The sequence below is a fragment of the Sminthopsis crassicaudata genome, chromosome 3 (assembly GCF_048593235.1).
Source record: "Sminthopsis crassicaudata isolate SCR6 chromosome 3, ASM4859323v1, whole genome shotgun sequence".
NCBI lineage: Eukaryota > Metazoa > Chordata > Mammalia > Dasyuromorphia > Dasyuridae > Sminthopsis > Sminthopsis crassicaudata.
In genome coordinates, this window is record NC_133619.1 from 418,239,943 (window position 1) to 418,267,194 (window position 27,252).

The 27,252-nt window shown below is 32.5% G+C and overlaps 1 long non-coding RNA gene across 1 annotated transcript in view; it reads left to right on the plus strand.

The window, feature by feature from the left end:
* The window catches only part of LOC141559630 (uncharacterized), a 61,856-nt gene extending 34,876 nt beyond the window's left edge, over positions 1 to 26,980 (plus strand). Inside the window, exons 2-3 of the long non-coding RNA XR_012487510.1 lie at positions 26,180 to 26,239; positions 26,838 to 26,980. This is a non-coding gene — a long non-coding RNA (uncharacterized LOC141559630). The remainder of the gene's footprint in view (positions 1 to 26,179; positions 26,240 to 26,837) is intronic.
* The last annotated feature ends 272 nt before the right edge of the window (positions 26,981 to 27,252 follow it).

Genomic DNA, 27,252 nt, shown 5'->3' on the forward strand with positions numbered 1-27,252 from the left:
TTTAATTTTCATATTTATTCATTTTTTGATTAATTTAACTTAGCTTTTCTGCATTTCAATATTTATTGTTGCTTTCATACTTGACAATAGAGATGATTGTTAACTGTCAAAGAACTGAATTTATTCCATTTAAAGTATTGTGGACATGATGGGACATTTAATTGATTTTATTCATTTTCTGTATAACAAAGTAAGAGTTTCCTATCATTAAAAATAGCTTAAAACATCTTGAAGTTATTTTGCTGAGGATGGCAAAAGCTGATTCCATTAAAAAATAAAAGAAGTTATTTTAATGTTTCAAAGAATTTTAAAAAATCATTAGTCAGCCCAACTCAGAATTGTGCAGCCACTCATATATTTCTCTCCTGCTCATTTTAGAAGTCATTCTCTTTTTTTGTTTTGGCTGCACTGAATAGGGTTATACTCTGACAAGCATCCAGCAAATGAAGTTTCAACATATAAGTACAATCATATCTTAGTGCTGGCATTTGTTTTCCTTTGCTGAAACTCTAAAATTATTGCTGCAATTCCAAACCAGCTATTGTCACTAACTGTGAACATATCAACATATCTTAAAGTCTGAATGTCTTACTTCAAAAAGGCAAAGGTGTACCTGTATCCATGTTGAAATCAGAAAAAAATCATTTTGAAACTCAAAAGTTTTATTATGTGTTACATGGCTTGCATTCTTTCTTTGTTCAGCTACTAAGGTATATATTGTGGCTAAATTCCAAAAACTCTCCAAGAGCTGAGGATAGAATAGTAGACACCACGGTTTCTATTATGTTCTTGATATTGTTCCCTTTTTAAGTATATTTAAAGGGCAAAACTGCATTTTGTATTAGTTACATTATTGGGGCAATGAGTTCTCCATCATGAGAGATGTTCAAACAGAGGTTAGATGAATATTTGTTGGCTATTTTAGAAGTGAATTAGGCTTTGGAGAGAGGTTGGATTTGAGAACTTCTAAAATCCTTTCCAGTACATGGTATGACTTTATGATTTAATGATTAAAAGAAATCAATTGCTATACTGACATCTCCTAATAAGGACTACAAGCATTTGTTCAATAAACTACATACATACATATATGTACACATCATATCTATCTATCTATCTATCTATGCCTACATACTAATAGGTAATATTTAGTTTGTAAATAAACCAGATTAGAGTTGGAAAGTGTATATTATAACTAAACCAATGTGGTAGTTCATAGAGCATTTGAAGGTACTAATAAAAGTATGGAATTCCCAGAGTGACAAAGAAAAATATGATAGTTCACATGGAAAGCATTAAAGAAGTTTTTGTGGTACACTGAGATGTTTTGAGTTTGAAGTGAAAAAAATCAGCTCTGACAAGTGAAGAGCTTTTCCACTGATATTTCCATTTGTGGAGGAGGTATTTATTTTCCTTCTGTCTGTAGGACCAGCCTATTGAAAACTTGATTGAGTTCAGTTCTGTCATTCATTCCCATAAATGCCCATGGCATAGCAGTACAATTTGATTTACTCTTTTCTTAAAATGTGGTCTCCTGGCAAAAATAATTCATAATCTGTCCTTGAGACCTTCAGTGCTGAGTTAAAAACAGCGAACACCATGCTTTAGACTGTGAACTACTTTGTCAGATAATGTAATTTTAACACGAATTCCCATTGACTCAAATGGAAATCTTATGTTGTTAGAATATGGAATTGCAAAGTAGGCAATGTGTTAAAGTGAAAAGAGCACTAGAAGTCAGAGGACCAGAATTTTAATTCTGACTCTGCCTCTTAATCCCCAAATGATCTTGGGCAAGTCTTTTAATACCTTTAGAGCTCAGTTTCCTTTTCTCTAAAATGGGATGGAGCAGTGGAGGGGAGTCTGACTCAGCAGTGTCTAAGGTTCTTTTCCTCCCTAGATGTACCATGCTAGGATCCTGTTGCTAAACCTACTTATTTTTCTTGGGTTACTGTTGTGCCATTTGTTGAAGCCTCCCAGTACTATTATCAGCTTAGCTTTGGGACTGTGTGGTTTAATTATATAGAACTAGGTGGTACTATGGATTATTAGTCCTTGAATCAGGAAGATTCATCTCCCTGAGTTCAAATCTAGTCTCAAATACTTATTAGCTGAATGACTCTGGGAAAATAACTTGATCCTGTTTGCCTCAATTTCCTCATCTGTAAAATAATCTGGAGAAGGAAATGACAAACCAGTCCAGTATCTTTTCTTTAAAAATCCCAGATAGGGTCATTACTAGAATAACTGATCAAAGACAACATCACATCTAGCTGACCCCAGTTGTCTTCCTGACTTCCAGCTGTTAATGCACTGTCCTACCTCCAACCCCACCCCCACCCTTTTTCTACTGATGCTTCTGAAAAAAAGTTATTAAATTAATACTCATTACTTCTGGAAAAGTATTATCAATTAATTTCCTTGGCTTTATTCACTATCCTTCTGACTTCCTTAATTGAAATATTCCTCCCAGGCCAGCATTATCCTAATTATATTATCATTCATATATATATATATATATATATATATATATATATATATATATATATATATATATATATATATATATAAAATAAAATCTCTCTCATAAGAAATTATTTATTTAAGGTCAAGAACTGTCATTTTTCATATTTGTATACTAGCATTTAACCCAGTGCTTCATAAATAGTAAATGTTCTTTTATTCATTCATTCATTCATTCACTCACTTATTCATTCATTTCAGCTTCCTATATAATTTCCTATATATTTTCTTAAGATATAGATCAAATCCCAACTCATCTATAATGTTCACCCTTTTTTCTAGAGGCCCACCATGAAAGGATCTCTCTCTCCTCTTCTGTCTCTCTGTCCATATATATATATATATATATATATATATATATATATATATATATAACTTTCATTCTCTCTCTCTCTGTCATTCTCTCTCTCTCTCTTTTTCTCTCTGTCTCTATCTCTGTCTCTTTCTGTTTCTCTCTCTCTGTCTGTCTCTGTTTCTCTGTCTTTATCTCTCTCTGTCTCTTCTTCATTTCAATAGTTCTTTTTGTATAAGAATCATAGGTGAGAAGAGAAGCACAGAAGGGTTGAGGGAGGAGGTGTCCACCTTAACTCACACTGACAACAGGCCTTCCTGGAGGAAGAGAGACTTTGTAACTCCTGTGACTTGGTAGGTATTGGTATAATCTTTAAACAAGGTCATACATGTTAGGTAGCTTGCAGAGTAAATTTTATGGGAAGACTAGGAGATAAGTCTTGGGTAGCCTCATATTAAATGGTTTCACAGTAGTAATGTAGGATTTCTGGGCATCTTCATTTTGTCTTTTTTGTATGTGTATATACCTAATTACTAGTTCCCTTGGAAAGATAATCAGAAGGATTGGGGAGTTTAGCTAGAGGTTACAATTAAAGAAAGAAGACAGAAAAGTTAAATTGTGTTTCAAACTCAGCTTTAGAGGTAGGTATTTAAATCTTCTCCACCACACTAATACATTGTGGATAGAATTGAGAATGGATCCAAGCATTATGGAGAGCAATTTGGAACTATACCCAAAAGACTGTCAAACTGTGCATGCTCTTTGATCCAGCAGTGTTTCTTCTTGGATTTTATCCCAAAGAGATCTTAAAGGAGGGAAAGGGACCCACATGTGCAAAAATGTTTGTGGCAGCCCTTTTTGTAGTGGCAAGAAACTGGGAATTGAATGGATGTCCATCAATTGGAGAATGGCTGAATAAGTTGTCGTATATATGGAATATTATTGTTCTGTGAGAAATGACCAGCAGGATGATTTCAGAAAAGCCTAGAGTAACTTACATGAACTAATGCTAAGTGAAATGAAAAGAACCAAGAGAACATTGTACACGGCTACAGCAAGATTATACGAAGATCAATTCTGATGGACATGGCTCTCTTCAACGATGAATGATTTAGATCAGTTCCAATAATCTTCTGTTGAAGAGAGCTATCTATGCCCAGACAGAAGACTGTGGGAACTGAATGTGGGTCATAACATAGCATTTTCACTCTTTTTTGTTGTTGTTTGCTTGCATTTTGTTTTTTTTTTCTTATTTTTCCTGTTTGATTTTTCTTGTGCAGCAAGATAATTGTATAAATATATGTTCATATATTGAATTTAATATATTTCTACCATGTTTAACATATATTGGATTACTTGCCATCTAGGTGAGAAGGTGGGGAAAAGGGGGAAAATTGGAGCACAAGATTTTGTTGTTGAGAATTTGTTGAAATTTTGATGTTGAAATATTGAAAATGTTGAAAATTTATCCATGCATATGTTTTGAAAATAAAAAAGCTTTAATTAAAAAAAATATGTTCCATCCTTGTAAAAGAAAGTTCTGTAGTGAACATTGGTATATAATATAATGACTATATTACTCTGTAGTGAGGCTAATTATTACATGAGGATGAGAATATATTGATATTTCACTATACCTATATATTGCTATTTGTAATTATGATTTAAAAATGTGCTATGTAGCTCAATGCCTAGTTCAGTGGATAGAACATAGGAATTAGATTTCTGGGATTCAAGCTCTTTTTAGGGTTTTCTAGCTGTGTGACTTTGAGCATACCTCTTTTTAGACTTCTGAATCTCTAAAGTGAGAAGGTTGGACTCAAAGATCTCTAAGATCCAGTGTCATTCTAAAATCTATGCTCCTATGAAAATGATAGGATGTCAGGAAAGCCAGAAAAGGTATCAAATATGCATTAGTGGTATTTATGTCTGTTGGGTCAGCTCAGTCAAAGCATGATAATATTGGGTAGGAGCCTTTAGGATTACAAGGGAGTAGAATAAATTAGGCAAAAAAGAAGAAATGATTTTTATCATCAAGGACTGAGTCATCAAGGAACTATCTCCTCAGTAGAAGTTGCTTCATGTGGACTATAGAGGAAGGAAAGAAGAAGGGAAAATGTGAAGGAAGAAACTTCTAGGACAAGAGCACTGAGACTAGAGGATAAGAATGAGGTGGCATAAGGTTAAAAGCTAAAAGCAGACGAGGGAGGGAGCTCATATGGTATTGGCAAATGGTTCTTACCCAGCTATGACTTATTTTGAGGGAGTAATCATCCCAAGCATGACAGAGCTGGAGGTTCTAAGAGAAAAGAACTTAATTAAGACATAGGTTATCATACCTATAATTGCAGAAACCAATTTTGAAGGTCTGAATTAGAATGGATTGGCTAGAAAATGCATAACATTTGTTGATCTAATAAGAATGCTAGAGAGGAAGGTAGGCTAGAAAACAACTAAGTATGTTTAGCCATGTGTTTGATAGGTGGATTCAGCTATTTCCTCAGATTTTGTCAGACAGAAAGAAAAAAAAAAAACACAGGGAAACATACAATAATAAAGCAAGGGCTGAATCATTCATATGGGATCAGTTTTATATGAATCTTTTCAAGTGGACTATTAAGAAGGGAAGGGTAATTTATGACACACAAAGATATTGAGAATTAAATTGTGCATTCAATTCAACTCTTCTAGTATTACATATTTATCAAGTCATTGTAGCCTTTTAGGGCTATTGGTGGTGGATAGATAGGGATTATAAAAATTTAGGGATCCTGTTCATGAAAAGATTAAAATCTCATTGGGCGGGACCTCACTGTTTACAGAAAATCATGTCAATTAGGAGTATAGCTATATGATACAGGTAATTTCTTGACCTCAAATTGAAAAAAAACAAGAACTTCTCTGTCTCTCTCTTCTTGGATTAACTGGATTACAGCCATCAAGTTGATGTTTCTAAATTGGTTCTGTTGATTGAGTCTTTCTTGCCCTAATTCTCTCTTCCACTGGAAATAATAAAAGAGGTTAGCCCAATGCTATATGATTACTAAGTGAGAAAACTAGATTTTGAGAGGATAAAATCTCTGGCTTTTTTACTCCTAAATGGATTGGCAATTCCCTACTCAGACATCTTGAACCTGAGAATGTTGTTTCTTTTCTCATAAAAACTATTAGCAAAAGGACATATTTTTGGATGGTTAGCTGTTCTGTTGTACAGAACTCCTAGATTCTTGGAGTCATCACTTGAGTTTTCACATATATAATCATGGTATATATTGGGAGGAACCTATTAATTCTTTCCCTACATATTGTTAATTATATGACTCTTGCCTTTAATGAAAATGAATTTATTTTTGTCATTAGGAACAGAAGTGAAAATGAATTGTTTGAAGTAATTTCACCCCAGATGTCCCCAGAGCCTTCAGCAGGGGCTAAGAAATATGACTATGGATGTGGGAGAGAATAGGGAGATGTGAGTTCCTAAAGGCATTTTACCTGGGTTGAGACTTAAGCCAAAAAAGCTTGTTACTTCAGCTTTCTTAGGTCTATGGATTAAATTCTCTCTGCCATGTTTGTATGGACATGGTTATTTGCATACTGTTTTCTCTATTAGAATGTAAGCTCTTTAATTTGAAGAACTATGTTTTTCCTTAAATAGTATCCCCAGACCTTAGCACAGGGCATAGTAAATGGTTAATAAATGCTTTTTGATTGAAATGCTAGCACTTGAGTGCATAAATATATACTGAGTGTATAATGCTAGCACTTGAGTGCATAAATATACACATGAGTGACAAAGAAATAGGATAGCCTGTGAACACACCATAGATCTAAGCCTGATGAATTTTTCTGTCCCAACCCCACAAATATGATCTTCTTGAGGCAGCACAAGTTGCAGGGACAGTGTTTCAGCTCTTGGATGAGGAGTTAGAATTTCTAAGGTTTATCTCCATCCAGGAACCAATGCTTCCTTTTCCATCCCTTTTTTGTTTTCTTTTAGAATGTAAAATACTAACAAGCATTGACTTTTGACCTCTTCTTCCCATACTTATCCTGTAGGTATAGTTCATAGGACAAGTGATCCATACTCAGCATTATTCTCTGGTTAAATTGTATTTTATATAAATAAAATAAAATAAATTTAAAATTTTAAATAAATATAAAATAAAATTGTATTTTGTTCACAGAATATTTTAAATAAAATTAAATTTTTTTCCTGAATTATCTTTAAGAATGATTTTTAATATTCATTATTTTTTATTTTAACATTTTGAGGTCTAAATTTTATCTATCTATTCCTCCCCTTCTCCCTCTCTGAGATTTTAAGCAATCTGATTAATGTAAATTATACATGTGCAATCAAGTAAAACATTTGCATATTAATCATTTTCTGCAAGAATGTAAGAAAGAAAGAAAAGAAGGAAGAAAAATAATATGCTGCAGATTATATATTCAGATATCAGTTCTTTCTCTGCAGGCATATAATATTTTTCATCATGAGTCTTTTGGGATTATTTTAGACTATTATATTGCTGATATTAGATAAGTAATTCACAATTCTTTATTGTACAACCCTGTTGTTAATATTTGCAATGTTCTTCTGATTCTAATTTCATTTCACTTTGCTTCAGTTCATATAGGTCCTTTCAGAGTTTTCTGAAATTATCCTGTTTATCACAATCATATATCACAACTTGTTTATCCATGCCCCAATTGATGCACATTCTTTCAGTTTCCAATTCTTAGCCACAACAAAAGAGCTCACAGAATAATTTTTAAAGCAAAGCATATGATTTACAGTTCTTGTACACAATTTTTAAAGCACCAATACACAGTACAATTTTTCAGTTGTAAAAAGAACATGCCTAGTTTAATGGTGGTAATGTAGTTTCTTTCTTCTTCTTCTTCTTCTTTTTTTTTTTTTTTTTTTTTTTTTTTTGGTAATATAGTTTCAACTGAAGTTCATAATGTCTACCAGTATTAATTTTTGTTTCTTTGTCCAAAGTGATTAGATTGCCAATGAAAAGAATAAGGAGAATGCTTTAGTAGAGTGAAGAACTTTTCTTAGCCTATGCTGGAGGGTAATGCTCTGCAGAGGTTCTGACCTCTTTGTTCTTAAATTTGGAAAGATTTGTTTATATGTAGGCAGAGTATTAGAAACTATACTTTTTGCTTTAAAAAAGGGAAGTGATCTTTCCCTGGTCAAGCTTAGAAGTTTGGCCTTCCCAGTGTCCTTGAATGGGATCCATGAATCATTGTGGCAGACATTTCTTTACTCTGGGAAAACTTGTCCTGGGTATGTGAAAATTCTCTGGGACATGACACTGGACCAATGACAGCTGTAGTGGTTCACTGGACTAATGATGGCTTATTTTTAAGTCACTAAAATATATTTTTCATGTCCTGACTGGGTCTCTGCCTTGAGCCTCAGGCACAGCTCTATGATTGCAGTTTTGGGAAACTTTCCACTGGGCATCGGTAACTTCCTTTCCTGAACTACAAACAGGACCGGCCCTTCTGAGGAGGAAAGCAGACAGGTTTGCTTTGGCTCAGATCCATGTCATCAATGGCACAATGTCAAGCCCTTAACTGCTTTTTCAAGTGCCCAGATCTGGCTCCCTGAGGATCTGTCTGTATAGTAGCCTAAGAAGGAAACTAAATTACCTGATTCTTTCTGTTCTGGCATTCGCTGTTATACAGCTGCTTCCTTCTGTTCCCAAGGAGAATAACCTGGACAACCATATTTATATGGTTAGGAAAGCAAGGCAAAGAGAAAGAAGATGTGAACATTTATTCAGTGATGTGTGATGTATGCTATGATGCTCTTTGGTTTGTCTAATGAAACCCTAGGACTATCAGAATGGTGTTTTGAAATATGTAAAATAAAATTCGCAGGGTTACCAAGAAAAGAAATTTTATATTGAAATGGTTATCCAAATGAAAATAAATAAATAAAAAATTACAATCAGATTAAGGATCCCTGACTAAAGGGAGGTTGTTACAGGAAAAAAAAATAACAATTTTTCTTTACTAACTTTTGCATTTATGCTAACATTTTCAGGCATAATGAATTTCCTGGAAAATATTTATTATTTAGAAGACATGTGTGAATTCTGACTAAGCTCTAGATTATTAGATAAACAATTATCCAGTCTGGAGCCAGTTGGGAAAGGAAAGAAACTTGAATTGGAAGGAAATCAATGTAACTGATATGAATAAGCCAATCTGTTACAGATATTTGAAGTGTATAAATACCTATTACACTTTAGAATGTAGCTGCCATTTGCCTCTATGTTGTGGAATTGCCTCAAAGGTGAGACCATGTCAGCTTCCTTTTGTTATTTCAGTAGTTGGGTTCCTAAGGAAAGGATTCTTTTTCTTGAATGAAAATCTATTTCCCATCTGTTTTGAGACAGCAGAGTCTGTCTCCCATATCTGAAATATACTCACTATTCTTACCTTATATTCTTGACTCATCTTAGTTTCCTTCAAGAGGATAAGAGAACAAGTATTTAAATTTAAGTGCAAACTATGTGCCAGACACTTTGCTAATAAATACTTTGCAAATATCGATTTTCTCAACTCTGAGTGGTAGATATTATGATCCTTATTTTATACTTGAGGAAGCAAAAGCAAAAAGACATTAAGAATCTTGCTCAGGATATACAGCTAGTCAGACTACAGATGTTTTTTGGTATCTATTTATTTATCTCTAGATATGGCTATCTCCTTTGTAAAGTGAACTTCCTAAAGGCAGGGACTATTCTGTTTTTTTTTCCCTCTGTATCCTTAGTGCCTAGCATAATGCCAGGCAAATAAAATGATAGGTATTCAATAAATTGTTGTTGAAATGAATTTAATCCAAGACAGAACATTTGATATACCAGGGAAGATTCCAGAACAGTGACTCTGTTCTGTCTGACCAGGTTTTCTTTTGATCTTAGGCCCCAACTTTTATAACATTAGAATGGCCTTTGTTCAGAAGAACTACTTTTGATCTTTCCTTCCAAGGCCAAAGTATGAGAAGATGGGGGGAGGGGAATAAGAAAATGAGTTTGAATAGGTATTTCATTCTTTTAGATGTGACCTGTTAAAACTGCAAAAAAAAAACAACTTAAGAAAGAGAGAGGATTTGTTTCTATTTAAATCATATTTTTTCCCTTTGACTAAATATAGATTTATTTATGTTCTATTTATTGAGTCAAAGATTTTGGCTAATTTTATTGTGGTGAGGATTGTCCCTCACATACAGATTGAGCTTGAGATATGAAGACTGTGATTTTTTAGAAACAAAACAAAATGAGTTAATATGTTTTCCCACTACAGAATTCAAATTTCTTGGATTTCAGTGAATGACACAATTTTTTACTCACATTGTAGGAAAATGAATGGGACTAATAGAATTTGCCAGCTCAAAAGACTTTCTGAAATCACATAGTGAGTCAGGGGAATGGAAACCAAATCTCTGGATTATTTGGACATTATGCTTTTCATTCTCTTCTCTCAGACACTTCATTTTTCCTCAAAAAAGTTACAGTTTCACTTTTCCACAATATTTTCCTCTGTTAAAACTAATGACTTTTGGGGCAGCTAGGTGGTGAAGTGGATAGAGCACCAGCTCTGAAGTCAGGAGGGTCTGAGTTCAAATGTGGTCTCAGACACATAACACTTCCTAGCTGTGTGACCCTGGGCAAGTCACTTAACCCCAATTGCCTCAAAACAAAACAAAACAAAAAACCCCCGGAAAAAAAAACAAAAACAAAAAACAAACAAAACAAAATAAAAACTATTGACTTTCAGATATACATAGATAAAAACTTTTACAAATTAAAGTTGAAATTAAATCCAGCTTGAATGACATTATTTCTTATGTTTTTGGTTCTTTTGTCAATCATTCAATCAAGCACCTACTATCTGTCAGGCATTGTGCTCAAGTAGATACAGAAAAAAAGATGAAATAAATACAAAGGGCAGTTGGGGGTGGGGATTCATCAGGAAAAGTCCTAATATAAAAGATTATGCTTGACCTGAATCTTGAAGGAAAGAGGTGATTTTGTGAAAAGGAAATAAGCAAATAGCTTGTACTTCTAGCATGGATTACAAGACTACAAGACATAAAGATAGAAGGAGTGCTATATGTCAGAAACAGAAACTGGCTGGATTGTAGTACAATGTGTAATGAAGAGAGAAAGATAGTTGGGTTGTTATAAAATACCTTTGTCTTTAGAGGAAATAGTTAAGGCTATATTTAAATAAAATTATTTTGTCACTTTGTGTAAAGGATGGATAGGTGTGAGGAAAGACTCCAGGCAAGTACATATTTAGGAAGCCATTACAATGATCTGGTGAGAGATGATATGAACTAATGTAGTGGCTACACAAGCAGGGAATGTAAAATATGTAGTGGTTATAAGAAATGGAAAAATTTAGCAACTGATTTAATATGTAGGTATGGGAGAATGAAGAGTTAAGGATGATTCTGAGATAAACCTCAAAGACTGGAAGTAGTAGCTACTGTGTGCTAACCGTTTTGTGTAGGTACTAGAGTGCACAGATATGAAACTGGAAAAAATTATCATCAATAAATGGTAGCTATCAAAATTATTGATAACTATCAACTAATTTCTATTTTATCACAACAAAAACTTTATGAAGTCAACCTATAAACATTTCCATGGCATGAAGAAGATATGAAATAAAGTGTGAAAAGGGAACAGGAAATATTTCACAAATGATATTTCATCAAAAATACTACAATACTGAGAGGTGTAAAGTTCAAATTCCCAAACTCATTTTCTGTTGACAATGTAGCAGTGGTCCTCACTTTTTAAATAGGGGGCCAGTTCACTGTCTCTCAGATTGTTGGTGGGCCGGACAATAGTAAAAACAAAACCTCACACTCTGTCTCTCCCCCTTAGCCCACTTGCCATAACCTAGTAGACTGCATCTGGCCTGCGGGCCATAGTTCAAGAACCCCTGGAGAGGGTAATGCAGCTTTTAAGTCATGCTCTAACAAAATATCTCCCATACATGTAAACATTATTTAGTTGCTTTGCTAGATATAGCATGCATAACTTTATTGTTTGTCATTTTTCAGTAATTTCACTCTTTGTGACCCTATTTGGGATTTGCTTGGCAAAAATATTGGAGTAGAAAAACAAAAACAAACAAACCAAAAATATATTGGAATAGTTTGCCATTTCCTTCTCCAGTTCATTTTGCAGATGAGGAAATTGAGGCAAATATAGTTGAATGACTTGCCCAGGGTCACATAGCTAATAAATATCTGAGATCAAGATTTGAATTCAGGAAAATGAATCTTTTTGACTCTAGGCCCAGCACTCTAACCATTGTATTATCTAACTATCCTAGCTTTGTTTAATTATCCTCTACTTATTAATATCTAATGAAACATAAAACAGAAAGAAGCATGTTCAAAGTATTTGTTTTTGTCATAGGAGATATTCATTCAGAATCTAAATAGAAGAGCTTCCCTATAGATGTGATCCTACTAATCTTCTTTTAGACTAGTGATCACTACTATAAAGTCTCCTTAATAAGATCCTTAATAATTAAAGATTTCTGTTACACCCCTATGGCTACTCTAACCTGGTAGCTCCCCTTAGAGCTACTCTTAATGTCTGTCTGTCGATGGCATGGCTAGGCCACACTTACCTGTCTTCGGGCACCAATCCGGATCCCATAGAGACAGACCACCATTAAGTAGGGGTGAAGCAAAAGAGAACTTTATTCTGAGATAGCACATATTTATACCCCATTGATGATATGGGGGAAGGGGGAAGTCCTCTAGGAACCTGGCATAATGGGATTGGCCCAAGAAGAAGGAGGGAGGCATGTTAGGCTTTGAGAGCACTAAGGAGGGAGGCGTGGTACCTGGAATCAGACACCGCCTCATGGGGCTGTGCCCCACCTCCACGTAGGACTTGCCTGTACCTCAGAACTTCTTATCCCTTAGGTCCTCCCACATGCCTTGAACTGCCTTCCTTGCTTCCAGAGGCTTTTTAAACCTTACAGATTTCAACCTAACTATCCACACAGGAAAAACCAAGTGGATGAAGCATACCTATTTCCATACTATGCTATATGATTGGATAGATAGTCTATAGATTTCATCCATTAGTATACATAACTTAGAGAGTCATTATAGATTGACAATGAATTGGACTCAGAAATGAATATAAAGAAAGACGCTATCTATATTCAGAGAAAGAATTGATAAATAAAAGTGTGTATAGAATGATCATATATGTGTGTGTTTGTATGTGTGTGTGTGTGTGTGTGTGTGTGTGTGTGTGTGTGTGTGTGTGTGTGTGTGTAATAGTAGCCATCTCTGGGTAGGGGGTGGGAAGGAAAAAAGAAAATTACATGATAATTTTGTTGTTTATTTGGAGGGAATAGCAAGTTGTACATGGTAGATTTGAGGTTTCATCTGAAATCTTTTTTTAAAAATTTTACTATGTTATGGAAATGCTTGGTTTTTTCTATGAATTGAAAAAAAATTTAAAAGAGAGAGCATGCTAGATTGGACTTGGGAAATTATAATTATTTTATTTTTTTTTGAAAAATAAGTTATTATTTATGTCTTTTAAAAACATCATTATAGTTATCTCCTGTATCCTTTACCTCTTTCTTCCTAGAAATCCATTTTATACAACATAATATTTTTAAAAGCAAAAAAAAGAAAGAAAGAAAAAGGAGGAAAAATATTAATACAATCAATATATTTATTGAAAAAGTCTGAAAATGTGAAATGTGTAGCACTTTTGGACCTTTTACATCCATGAAGGGGTGAGTTAGGGGGTCCTCTTATATCTCTTTATTCAAATCATGCCTGATAGTTATAATTTTGTTATGTTCACTTTTGATATTGGAGGTTGTGATTATTCTTTCCATTTACATTGTTGTAGTCAATGTGTATATTGTTTTCTTGGCTCTGCTTCCTTTATTCTTTATTAGTTCATATAGATCTTTACATGAATCTCTGTGCCCATTACATATCATTTCTTACAGCACAGTAATATTCCATCAAATCTATGTGCCACAATTTGTTTAGTCATTCTACAATCCATAGACATTTACTTTATTTCCAATTCTTTGTTAACATAAAGTGTATTGATATAAATGTTTTGGTGTATATGGGCACTTTTTCTTATCAATAACATCTTGGTATAAGCCCAGCAACAGTCTCTGGTCAAAAAGGGTATGAAAATTTGAGGCACTTTATTTACATAATTTACAAATAATTTACATAATTTTACAAATTTTTAAATAATTACATAATTTACATAATTTATTTACATAATTTCAAACTGCTTTTCCAAATAGTTACATCATTTCATAGTTCATCACTCAATGTATAAGTGTGCCTTTCATTTCAAAACCTTTTCAACATTAACTATTGACTTTTTGGGTCATTTTTTGCCAATTTGCAAAGTGTGAGGTAAAATATTCCTCCAAACCTGAGGATCATTTTGATTTGTATTTCCCTTATTATTAGTGATTTGGAACATTCTTTCATGTGGCTGTGTTTTTTGCTTCTCTTCTTTTTTTCCCTATAATACGATCTCTTATCTTAAGAGCATGAGTCCATTAGAATGTATTTTGGAATGTGGTATAAGGTGTTGATCTAAACCTAGTTTATGCCACACTGCTTTTCACTTTTTATCAAATAAAAGTTTTTTCTCCTTTAGGTAATTTATATTTTCTATTTTAAACTGGATTATTGAATTCATTTTATCCCCTAATTGTTCCTTATCTAGTCTGTTCCATGAATCTATTGCTCTTATTCTTTAACCAATACCAGATGGTTCTGATAACTGCTTTATAACATAGCTTGAGGTCTGGAAATGCTTTTCCCTTTCTTGTTTCTACTGCTTTTTTTATAATTTCTTTTGATACTATAGATCTTTTGTTTTTCCAAATAAGTTTAATTATCATTTTATCAAGTTCTATGAAATATTCCCTTGTAATTTGACTATAATAACAATTCTACTAGAAAAGTAGAATGCTAAAAAGTTTGGTAGTGTTGTTATTTTTAATTATATTGTGACAGCCTACCCATAAGCATTAAATATTCCTCTAGCTATTTAAATCATTCTTCATTTCTTTATGGAACACTTTGTAATTTGTGTGCTTTCATAGATTGATAATCAGATATTTTAAGCATTTTGTGGTTATTTGTAATGAGATTTTCTTTTTTCATTATACGGAAATACAGCTGATTTGAAGATTTACTTTATAGCCTGCAATATGTTAAAATCATTGCCTCATTAGTATCTTTTTGGATTCCCTAGGATTTTCCAAGTAAATCATCATATCATAAGCAAATAGGGACAATTTTATCTCTTTACTTGGTTTTAGGCCTTTATTGTCATGTCTTTCTTGTCATTGCTGTTGCTAACATTTTCAGAACCATATAAATAATAGAAGAGAGAGTAAATATTATTGCTTCACCTTTGTATTTATTGGAAATGATTCAAGTATATCCCCATTGCATATATTTGCTTTTGTTTTTAGAAAGAGTTTTTTTTTTTACATTAAAAAGGCCCTTTATTATGTTTACTTTGTATCTTTTTAAAATAAATGAGTGTTATACTTTAGTCATTCACTTAGATAATGTGTGGCTTGGGATGTTTTGGTTTTTAATGTGATTAAGTATGATTTTTTTTTCTAATGCTGAACCATTCTTGTATTCCTGGTATAAATCCAAATCAGTCATAACTAATGATTTTTAGATAAATTGTAAAACACCTTCAATTATACCAAACCTCTTTCTTAAATAAAGTCTCATCTCTTAAACATCAATAATAGCATAATGATATTCTATGGCAACTCATCTTGGAATATTGCAATTCCTGAGAAATAAAAATTTCAAATCATCCAAATGATACTGGAGATATTCTTGATAGAGAAAAGCAGTACATTACCTATAAGGGATTGCATGTTTGTCTCAGTAGAAAAGAAATAATGAAAGAAATTAAAGTTAGGCATATGAAGTTGGGGCCCATAGGTAGATAAAGTGGGAGGTCTGGAGTCAGAAACATTAATTTTCTTGACTTCTGGCCTCAGACATTTATTAGCTATGTGGGCCTGTGCAAGTCAATTAAAACTATTTGTCTGAGTTTTCTTATCTATAAAATGAGCTGAAATAGGAAATAGTCAAACATCCACTATCTTTACCAAGAAAACTCCAAAGTGGAGTCAGAAAGAGTTGGCCATGGCTAAAATTTGACTGAACAAAACAAAAACAAATGGATTGATCATGTAAGAAGAATGGAAAATAATAGATACACAACTAACTGTAGTGCTATCCACATGAAGGCAAATGGTCATGTGAAAGGATCCCATTATATTGAATTCACCTGCTGGCAAGTGTTACAAAATTAAATGCACAAAACAAGAAAATGATATTCGCACACATGTATTGTACCTAGACTATATTGTAACACATGTAAAATGTATGGTATTGCCTGTCGTCGGGGGGAGGGAATAGAGGGAGGGGGGGGTAATTTGGAAAAATGAATACAAGGGATAATATTATAAAATATATATATATATATATATATATATATAATTAAAAAAAAAAAAAAAAAAAGAAAAACCTTGTGTTCTAATTTTCTCCTTTTCTTATACTACTCCCCATTCTCAGGGTAGGAAGAAATGTGACATGGGCTAAACATTTGTAATTCTTCTAAACATATTTCCATATTCATCATTCTTGGCAAGAAAAATCAGATCAAAGAGGAAAAAATATGAGAAAGAAAAAAAAACTCAAGCAAACAACAATAAAAGGTGAAAATCTTACACTTTAATCCACATTTATTCTCCATAGTTATCTCTCTGGATGTGTTTGGCCTTTTCCATTGCAAGCCTATTGGAATTGTTTTGAACCCCCACCTTGTTGAAAAGAGCCAAAGGAAAATTTTCTTTGATTATTTCTTGTATTATTTTCTCAAGGTTCTTTTTTTTTTTTTCTGTCACAGTTTTCAGGTATCCCAATTATTATTTTTTTTTTCTTCTACATATATCATTTTTCTTATGTTTGCTTATGTTTTACATTCTCTCCTACTTTTTCATTCTTTATGTATTGTTTTGTTATTTTTGGGTCACATAGCTTCTCTGGCTTTCTCTTGTTCAATTAGAATTTTTTAAAGAATTATTTTCTTCTTTAAAATTCTGGATCTCCAGTAATGAACCCAGGGAAAGAACACTGGAAAATGAGCATGGATCACAACATAGCATTTACATTCTTTTTTGTTATTGTTTGCTTGTATTTTTGTTTTACTTCACAGATTATTTTTACCTTCTTTCTAAATCTGATTTTTCATGTGCAACAAGATAACTGCATAAATATATATATATACATATATTTTATAAAATAATATATAATACACATATATTTTATTTAACATATACTTTAACATATTTAACATGCACAGGACTACCTGCCTTCTAGCCATCTAGGAGGGGGTGGAGAGAAGGAGGGGCAAAATTGGAACAGAAGTTTTTGCAAAGGTCAGTGGTGAAAAATTACTGCATGTGTTTTGTCAATAAAAAGCTATAATAAAAAATAAAAATTTAAAATTAAAAAAAAAATTAAATGCACAAGAGTTGCAAAGGATGAGAAGGGGTGGATAAGTTGGGATTATCACTATTGCATAGGACATTCATTATTGATGAAATCACAAATCTATTAAAATATTGAAATATGTATTTTTAATATTCTTGTAAAAGGATTATCTCCTTTTCATGAATTATTAGATTTTAATTTAAAATTTTGAATTGCAAATTCTATTTCATCCTCGCTTCCCTCCCAGAAGAAATAAAGTGAAAAATAGTATGCTTCAATCTGTACTCATCAGTGGTCCTTTGCAATTGTCTTGGATCATTATATTGCTGAGAATACCTAAATCATTCACAGTTTTTCAAATAATTTGGCTGTTCCTATGTACAACATTCTCTTGTTTCTGTTCACTTCATTATGCATTGATCCAGGTTTTTGAGAAATAAGTTGGCTCATCATTCTTATATTCTATCACAACCATATACTATAGCTTGTTTAGCCATTCCCACTTGATGAGAATCCTACCAATTTCCAATTTTCAGCTACCACAAAAAAGCTGCTATAAATATTTTTTACATATAGGTCCTTTTCCCTTTTTGGATGGCTTTGGAACATAGACATAGCAGCTGCATTGTTAGCTAAAAGGATCTACACAACTTTATAGCCAAATTGCTCTCCAGAAGTATTGGGTCGGTTCACAACTTTACCAATAGTGCATTAGTGTTGCAGTTTTCTCACATCCCCTCCAACATCCAATATTTTCCTTTTTTCTGTTGTTAGCCAATCTGATAGGTGTGTGATGGTGCCCCAGAATTCTTTTAATTTGCATTTCTCTAATTAATAGTGATTTAGAATCTTTCCTTTTTACTACATGTGCCTTTGATTTCTTTGTCTGAAAACTACCTATTTATATAATTTGATCATTTATCAATTATGGAAAGACTTGTATTTTTATAAATTTGACTGAGTTTACTATATATTTGAGAGATGAGGCCTTTATCAGAGATACTCATTACAAAAATTTTCCTAAGTTTTTTGGTTTCCTTATAATTTTGTTTTCATTGGTTTTGTTTGTGCAAAAACTAATTTTATATAATCAAAATGATCTTTTATATTCTCTAATGTTCTCTATATCTTTTTGATCCTAGATTCTTCCCTTATCCATAAATCTGACAGACAAATGATTCTACACTCTTAATTTCCTTATAATATTATCTTTTCTATGTAAACCATGAACCCATTTTGACCTTCTATTCATAAAGCATAAGATGTTGGTCTATACCTAATTTCGGACATATTGTCTTCTAATTTTCCCAGTAGTTTTAGTCAAATAATGAGTTTTTGTTCCAAAGCTTGGATCTTTAGGTTTATCATATACTAGATTACTATGGTTATTTACTATAATGCAATTTGTGTCTAACCTATTCTATTTCTCCACCATTCTATTTCATATGCTATTCATATGACATATTCATATTCTATTCATATCAGATTGTTCTCGTAATTATAGCTTTATAATACAATTTGAGATCTGATATGATTAAAGCACTTTCTTTCACATTTTTTTCATTGATTCTTTTAGTATCCTTGATCTTCTCTTCTTCCACATGAATTTTGTTATTATTTTTTCTAATTCTATAAAATATGTTTTTGATAGTTGGATTGGTATGTCATTGTATAATTACCTTCAGGTAGAATTGTCATTTTATCATATTGCCATATTTTATTATACATGCATATATATATAGATATAGATATAGATATAATATATCATTCTATCCATGAGAAATTGATATTCTCCCAATTGTTTAGATCTCATTTTATTTGTGTGAAAAGTGTTGTTTTAAATGAAATTTCTTTTCTATCTCTTCCTGCTATTGATAATGTGTAGAAATGCTGATAATTTATGTGGGTTTATTTTATGTCTTGCAACTTTGCTAAAGCTGTTAATAAATTCAAGTATTTTCTTGATTTTCTAAGTATTATTAATACAATATTATTATCTATTTCCTCCTGCAATTCATTCAACCTCTTCAGAAGTTTAGATGCTATATTATTTGGTGCAGATATATTTGGATTGATATGATTTCATTTTCTATAGTGCCTTTCAACAAGATATAGTTTCTTTATTTCTTTTAATTAGGACTATTTTTGTTTTTGCTTTGCCTGACATCATGATTATTATGCCTGCTTTCTTTGCTTCAGCTAAAGCATAATATATTTTTCTCTAGTCCTTTACCTTCAATTATGTTTCTTGTAAACAACATGTGATAGGATTCTACTTTTTTATCAATTCTGCTATTCACTTCAATTTTATGGGAGAGTTCATCCCATTCACATTTATAGTTTTGGTAACTAACTGTATTTTCCTAATTGCTATTTTTACTTCTTTTTCTTTTCCTCTATTATATCCTACCACTTCCTTCCTCATCTTTTGCTTTTGAGAACCAACTTCTATAATATACTTCCCCTTTTATCAGTCCTCTTTACCTCTTTTATTATCCTTATCTCTTTTTAACTTCCTTATAGAATAAGAAAGATTTCTATATACAATTGAGTATATATGTTATTTCCTCTTTGAGCCAATATTGATAAAAAGTAAGTGTTAAGCTCTCCCTGCTACCCCCATCCTCTACTTCCTATTATAATAGTTTTTTCATGCCTCATATATGTGGTCTAATATATACCATTCAATCTCCTCCCTCCTTCTTTCAGTGCAATTTTCTTTCTCATCCCTATACTTATTTTTTTTGACATTATCTCATCAAAGTTATCTTATTTCTATACCCTCTGTCTATATGTCTAACTTTTCTTATAGTAATAAAGCTGTTAAGACTTCCAAATATTATTTTCCATATAGAAATTTAAACAGTTTAACTTTATTGAATTTTCTATGTTTTCTCTTTCTTGTTTCTTTTTTATGTTTTTTTCTTTTTTTTTATAATTCTTTTGAGTCTTGTATTTAGAGATCAATGTTATTTAACTCTGGTCTTTTATTTACAAATGCTTGAAAGTCCTTTATATTGTCAAATATACATTTCCCCTTTGTAAGATTATGCCCAGTTTTGCTGAATAGGTGAATCTTGGTTGTAATCCTAATTCTTTTGCCTTCAAAAATATCATATCCAAGCCCTCTAGTTCTTTAATGTGGAAGCTGCCGATTCCTGTATAGCTATAGCTCCACAAGATTTTATTTTACTTTATTGTTGCTTGCAATACTTTCTCCTTGATCTGTGAGGTCTGGAAATTGGTTATGATAATCTTTTTGTTCTCATTTTGGGATCTTTCCAATTGTTCTTGATGGATTTTTTCAATTTCTATTTTCCCATCTGATTCTAATATATCAAGGCAAATTTCTTTGATAATTTCTTGAAAGCTGTCTAGGTACTTTTTTATTCATGTTTTTCAAGTAACCCAATAATTTTATATAATCTCCCCTGGATCTATTTTCTAAATCAGTTGTTTTTCTAATGAAAAATTTCACATTTTCTATTTTTTTACTTGTTAGATTTTGCTTTAGCAAATCTTGATGTCTCATAGAGTCATTAGTTTCCACTTTTTCAATACTAATTTTTAAGGAATTTTTTCTTGAATGAGCTTTTTTTTTTAACCTTTTTTTTTTCTCCTATTTGGCTGTTTTTAATGTTCATGAAGGTATCCTTAGCAAAATTTGTATAACTTTTCCGATGCTTTTAATCCTTTTTTCATGGTCCTCTTGCATTACTCTCCTTTCTTTCCCCAGTTTTTCTTCCATTTATCTAATTTGCTTTAAAATCCTTTTAAGGCTCTTTCAGAAATTTTTTGGACCTGATACTAAATTTGTTTTTCTTTGAGGCTTTACATGTTAACTATTTTGACTCTATTATCCTCTTCTAAGTTTATGCCTTAATTCCCTCTATCACCATGATAACCTTCTACAGTTAAACTCTTTGTTTGTTTGTTTGTATGTTTTGTTATTTCTTTTCACTTTTTTTTTTTTTTTTTTTTTTTTTTGCTATTTTTATATCTGGTTTTGCACTGTCTCAGCTTTTTTGTGCTGAGGTTCTAGGTCTTATTGATTGCTGGCTTTTCTTGTGCTTCAGAGTTTATCTACTTCCTTTCATTGGAAAGTAGACTTCTCTTCCAGCTTGTATGATGGAAGTGAGTAGAGAGGTATTCCCTTTTAGCCTTACCTGGTAGGTTGATATGGAATAGGATCTTGGTTAAGCTCTAAGGGTCAGGTCTCAGTGTTAGCCAGTCCAGAAAGGGGACTTCAGTATTGGTTATCTGGAGTAGGGCCTTGCTGGGCTATACAGACTGCTCACTTGTCAAAGGACTGTTAGTTTACATGAGGGTGGGGCTTCTCTAGTGGATTGCCCCAACCTTGCAACCTAACTTCAGGCCTCTTGATAGGAGGCTGGCTGCTGCTGCTATTCTTGAACTTTGCTTCCTTCTCACTCCAGTGAGAAAGGCCTTTCCTGCCTTGCTAGTAAACTGCTTTCTGTTCCTAGATCAAATTAGAGGCTGTTTTCTAGTAATTTGGAGGGTGGTTTGGGAGGGTTTTAGAGAGTTCCTTCCTCTTGATAGTGGAAGTTCTAAAAAGTCTTGGAATTCTATCTTGAGAAAAATAAAGATATAGTTGGTCTGGTGATCATTCTAAAAATGAAAATGCTTTTTCCTGGAAAAAAAAAATAATTCTGGGAGGAACTAGCCAATCAGAAGAAGAGGATACATGGGCAGAATATATGTCTAGTACAAGAAACACAAGAGTGAAGTAAACTTGCAGACTGAAAAAGTATCTATAGAGAAAGTTTAAAGAGTCAAGAATATATCCTGGAGACGAATGAAGATCTTGAATATGGCTAATAAAGTGAAATAGCTAGATCAAGGAGATGAAAGAAATATGTGTTTATAGATCTTACAGAGATTTGGTGTGTTGTGACTCATAAATAGTATACAAGCAGGGGGAAGACTAAATGGCTGTAGCAAGATGATAGTATTATATGTTTGTCTCTTTATAATTTTAAAAATGATGTTACTGTGTGCTTAGTCATCAATAAATACAAACATTTTAATATAAAAAAGAACAAGTGAAAAGTTACATAAGAAACTGTTGACTTTCATTATATATAAATATGTGTATATATGTTTAAGAGTATTTATAGATATATTTATACATTTAATTACACAGAATAGTGACAAAACTATGCAATGTTCCTTTAAAAACTGTTCTTGTGCATTAAAATGTTTTATTGATGTTTTATTTTTCCTTTTGCATAAATGTTCATTAGATATTAAATTTACTGTATCATTCACCATCCTTAAATAGAAGCCACTTCTCTTTTCAAATAGGTATCAACCACAAGACAAATGAATACACTGATTGTATTTGAGAATGCATTGTATATTTCTTCATCTCCTTGTCAGTATCCCTCTTTTAAAATATGGGAAGAAGATGTTATTTTCAGTTTTTTTTCATTATTGTTTGCTGATCAGAATTCTTTTTTTTGAATTTTTTTCCTTCCTATTATTTAATCATATAAGTTCTTTTTATTCCTGTTAGTTTTTCTTTATATAACTATTTATAAGTTTTCAATATTGCTTTGAATCAGATTTTTCAATATCTGACAATGCAATAATATTCAGTTGAATATAATATATCAGTTTCTTCACTATTCCTATCTATTCATCTGCCTGTTTACTTATCTACTACAGTGTGCTTAACCTTGAGCATCTATTTTTCACTTGTGACATTGATCATACCTTTCTCCATGCTTAAAGGGCCCTACCCTTTAACATCAGCTCTGCCTTTTGATATCTCTCCAAATCTTTACTAGTCAACAATGCTATCTCCCTCAGCCATAAATTATATTGTCCTCAACTATCTGAACAACTTATTTGAACTTTTCTTATAATGCATTCCCACTTTTCAATGAGCATTGATAATCATGATTCAATGAAAAGTCATAGATAGTATCCAATCAAATGCTCCTTAATACCTTAATACCTAATGTTAAATAATGAGAAAAAAAGTAGGAAAGGCCCAGGAAAGATGGAAAAGGATAATTCTTACAAGAGAAACTTGCTTAGAAACATTTAGGTTTTAAGCATAATCAATAGACAATGAGCAGGCCAAGCACCCAAAGTAACCAAGAGGGAAAGAGAATAGAGGAAGATATTACAGTGGGTAACAAAGAAACTGCTATCCATGTATTTTTGATAGTGTCAAGTAACAATTACTTCCACATAAAATGTGAATTTCTAGAAAAGAAAATTAAAATGCTAAAGAAAAATTCTTTAATTTCCAACGGATTGAAGAATATTGGCAACATTGGTTCTAAAGTCAAAAGATTTGAGTTCCAATACTGGTTCTGCTTTTTATTTCTTGTGTGATCTTGGACAGATTACTTAATTTCATTGGACCTCCATTTTCTCATCTATAAAGTGAAGGGATTGGTCTAGATGGCCTTGGGGTATTTTCCACTTTACATCTCTGGTCATGTGAAAATGATATATCCCTTGAAAAGAAGAAGGGCTTCCAGGGGAAAGAACACCAAAAGCAAAAAGAATTTTAAGAAGTAAAGAGAATACAAACTTCTCTAATATAATGGTTGCAGGTTGGAAGAATACAAAACTAAAATGGAAGGGGACAAGGAGGGCCATTGAACTTTGGATCAATATAATAGGATGGATAATCTTTCTTTAGAGGTTGGAGCTAGAATCTATGTGAAGGAAACAGTTTTCCAGTATTACAAAGAGATATGATAAGAATTCTGAGGCTCCAGTAGGAAAACAAGCATGGTGCTAGACACAGGAAAAAAAAAGAGTTAGCTATGGTGGTTAACAGTACTTGAATAAGAGACTTATAAGTCCTTCATTAGCTTTAGTGATTTTTTTTAAAAAGAAGAAGAAATCATTGAGAGGACTTTTATTCTTTTGTTTGTTCTTTAACTAATATTTTATATTTTCAAATATATGCAAAGATAGTTTTCAACATTCACTCTTACAAAACCTTGTGTTCCAAATTTTTCTCCCTTTCCTCCCACCTCCCTCCTATTCAAGACAGCAAACATTTTGATATAGGTTAAACATGTGCAATTCTTCTATATTTTCATATTTGTCATACTGTGCAAAAAAAAAAATCAGATCAAAAGGGGCAGAAAGCACAAGAAAGAAAAAAAAGCAAACAAACAACAAAAGCAAAAAGGGGAAATATTATACTTTGATCTACATTCAGTCTCCATGCTTCTCTCTCTGGATACAAATAGCTCTTCCCATCATAAGTCTATTAGAATTGCCTTGAATTTCCTCATTGTTGAAAAGAGCCACATCCATCAGAATTGATCATCACATAATCTTATCATTATGTACAATGTTCTTTAATTCTGCTCACTTCCCTTAGCGTTAGTTCAGGCTTTTCCAAGCTTTTCTGAAACCAGCCTGCTCACCATTTCTTATAGAAACATACTTTTCCATTATATTCACATACTATAACTTATTCCCAAATTTCACAAATTAATGGGCATCCACTCATTTTCCAATTCTTTGCCACCACAAAAAGAGGTGCTACAAACATTTTTTTTTTTGCAAATGTGGGTACTTTTCCTTCTTTTATGATCTCTTTGGGATACAGAATCAGCAGAAACATTGCTGAATTAAAGTGTATACACAGTATTATATTTCCAAATTGCTCTTCAGAATGGTTGGATTTTTTTTTTCACAACTCTACCAACAATTCATTAATGGGGGATTTTAATTCTTGACTTGATTAAGAAGGAATTAATTGCTGAATAGAAATGATGGGAAACTAGGTGAGGACTGGGGGAGGTTACTGATTACTTTAAGATTTGTGATAAAAAATGAGGCAAAGTGTAGCATACCCCCTTTGTTTTTTGAAAGCCAAATTTAAAGATTTTAGTGGAAAGATAGGTGGGATCTATTGTATTAAGAATCTATAGGGAAACCAGTACAGGAAGAATGAAAAGCTCTAAAGACTGAAATTTTTAAAACTCAGTGAAAAACAATTCTGCTTTCATTTGGATTCATTTGGATAAACAGGAAATTCATTGGCCAATTTATATTTTAAAAATAAAATTTAAGAAGTTGGAATCAAGGGAAGGTAATGGAGGCCAAAATGACTGAATGTTGGTAAAGAAAGTGAAGGATAACAAAAAGAATTATTTTAGGTATATTGAGGGAAAAAAGGCAGATCAAAGAAGAGAAAGGACTCCTTCTAGAATTGATGTTGGCTGATGATGTTGGCTAACAGGAGATGCTCAACTCATACTTTGTTTCTGATTTTTCTATCCAGGTGAATGATCATAGAAAAAACACTTAGGAGGTACTGAAACTCTCAAGATAAAGAAGTGTAATAAAAGAGAACTTAAACAATATGTTTGAGTTAACTGGGGGATTTAATACCTAGGGTACTGAAAATACTTACAAATAGGGATCATTGAGTTAAAATGAAGAGAAGAAGTAATCTGATATTACAGATACATCAATGCTTTCATGAATTCTTCAGTCAATGGACTAGTGAGCTTGACTTTGATTTCTAGAACCATTTTATAATGCATTATTAATAGTACAGTTTAAAAGACAAGAAAGTGATAGCTAAAGCCAGCATAGATTTATCAAGTATAGATAAGACTTGATACCACTGCATTTTTTAACTGGATTATTAGACTGGTAGATTATTGTTGTTTGTCCTTCCCTTTCAAAGAGGGCCAGTGGCATGACTGGAGATTTCTTGACTTTTAAGTGAAACAGAGTTGCATAAATTTATCAGCCTTTCTCTCTTCCAGAATCATTCAAGCCTAGAGACAAGACAGAAATCAAAATGATTGGCAATGGCCTAGTATACAGTAAGTGACCTTGGCTTCTTTGATGTCTGATCAAGCTCTAAGCACTTCAGCCTGCTTCAGCTGCCTTCATGTATGGTGGAACAAACAGTTCTCATCCATCCATTCTGCTGTGCAAGAATTCTGAATGCAGACTGGAGTATATTTTTCATTTTACTTTTTTCATGTTTTGTGTCATTTCCCACAATATGACATATAGAAATGTTTTAGGTAACTGCATATATTTAACTCGTGACATTGCTTACTCTTTTTGGGTGGGAATAGGTGAAAGAAAATAAATTGGAATCCAAATTTTTATAATAGCTTTTTGTTTTCAAGATATATATGCAAAGATAGTTTTCAGCATCTCCCCTGAAAAACCTGTGGAACCAATTTTTTCTCCTTTTCCCCTACTCCTCTCCTAGACAGCAAGTAATACAATATATGTTAAGCATGTGCAATTCTTCTATACATATTTCCACATTTATCATGCTGCACAAGAAAAATCAGATCAAAAAGAAAAAAATGATAAAGAAAAACAAATAAGCAAATAACAACAAAAAGGTGAAAATATTATGTTGTGATCCACATTAAGTCCCTTTAATCTTCTTTCTGTATGCAGATGGTTCTCTCCATCACAAGTCTATTGCAATTAGCCTGAGTAATCTCAGTGTTGAAAAAAACCACCTCCATCAGAGTTGATCATCACATAATCTTGTTGTCACTGTGTACAATGTTCTCTTGATTCTACTCACTTCACTTAGCATCAGTTAATGTAAGTCTCTCCAGGTTTTTCTGAAATTATCCTGCTGATTATGTCTTATAGAACAATAATATTCCATAACATTCATATACTATGACTTATTCAGTCATTTTCCAATTGATGGGCATCCACTCAGTAGAACTCAAAATTTAAAAAAAAATGGTAAACTAAAAAAAGGAACTTCCTCTACTTATGCAGTATTTCATGTGAACCCAAGAGTTATAGTAGTCTGAAAGCTCAATATGAATCAGAAACAGTTGCAAGATAGTGGCCA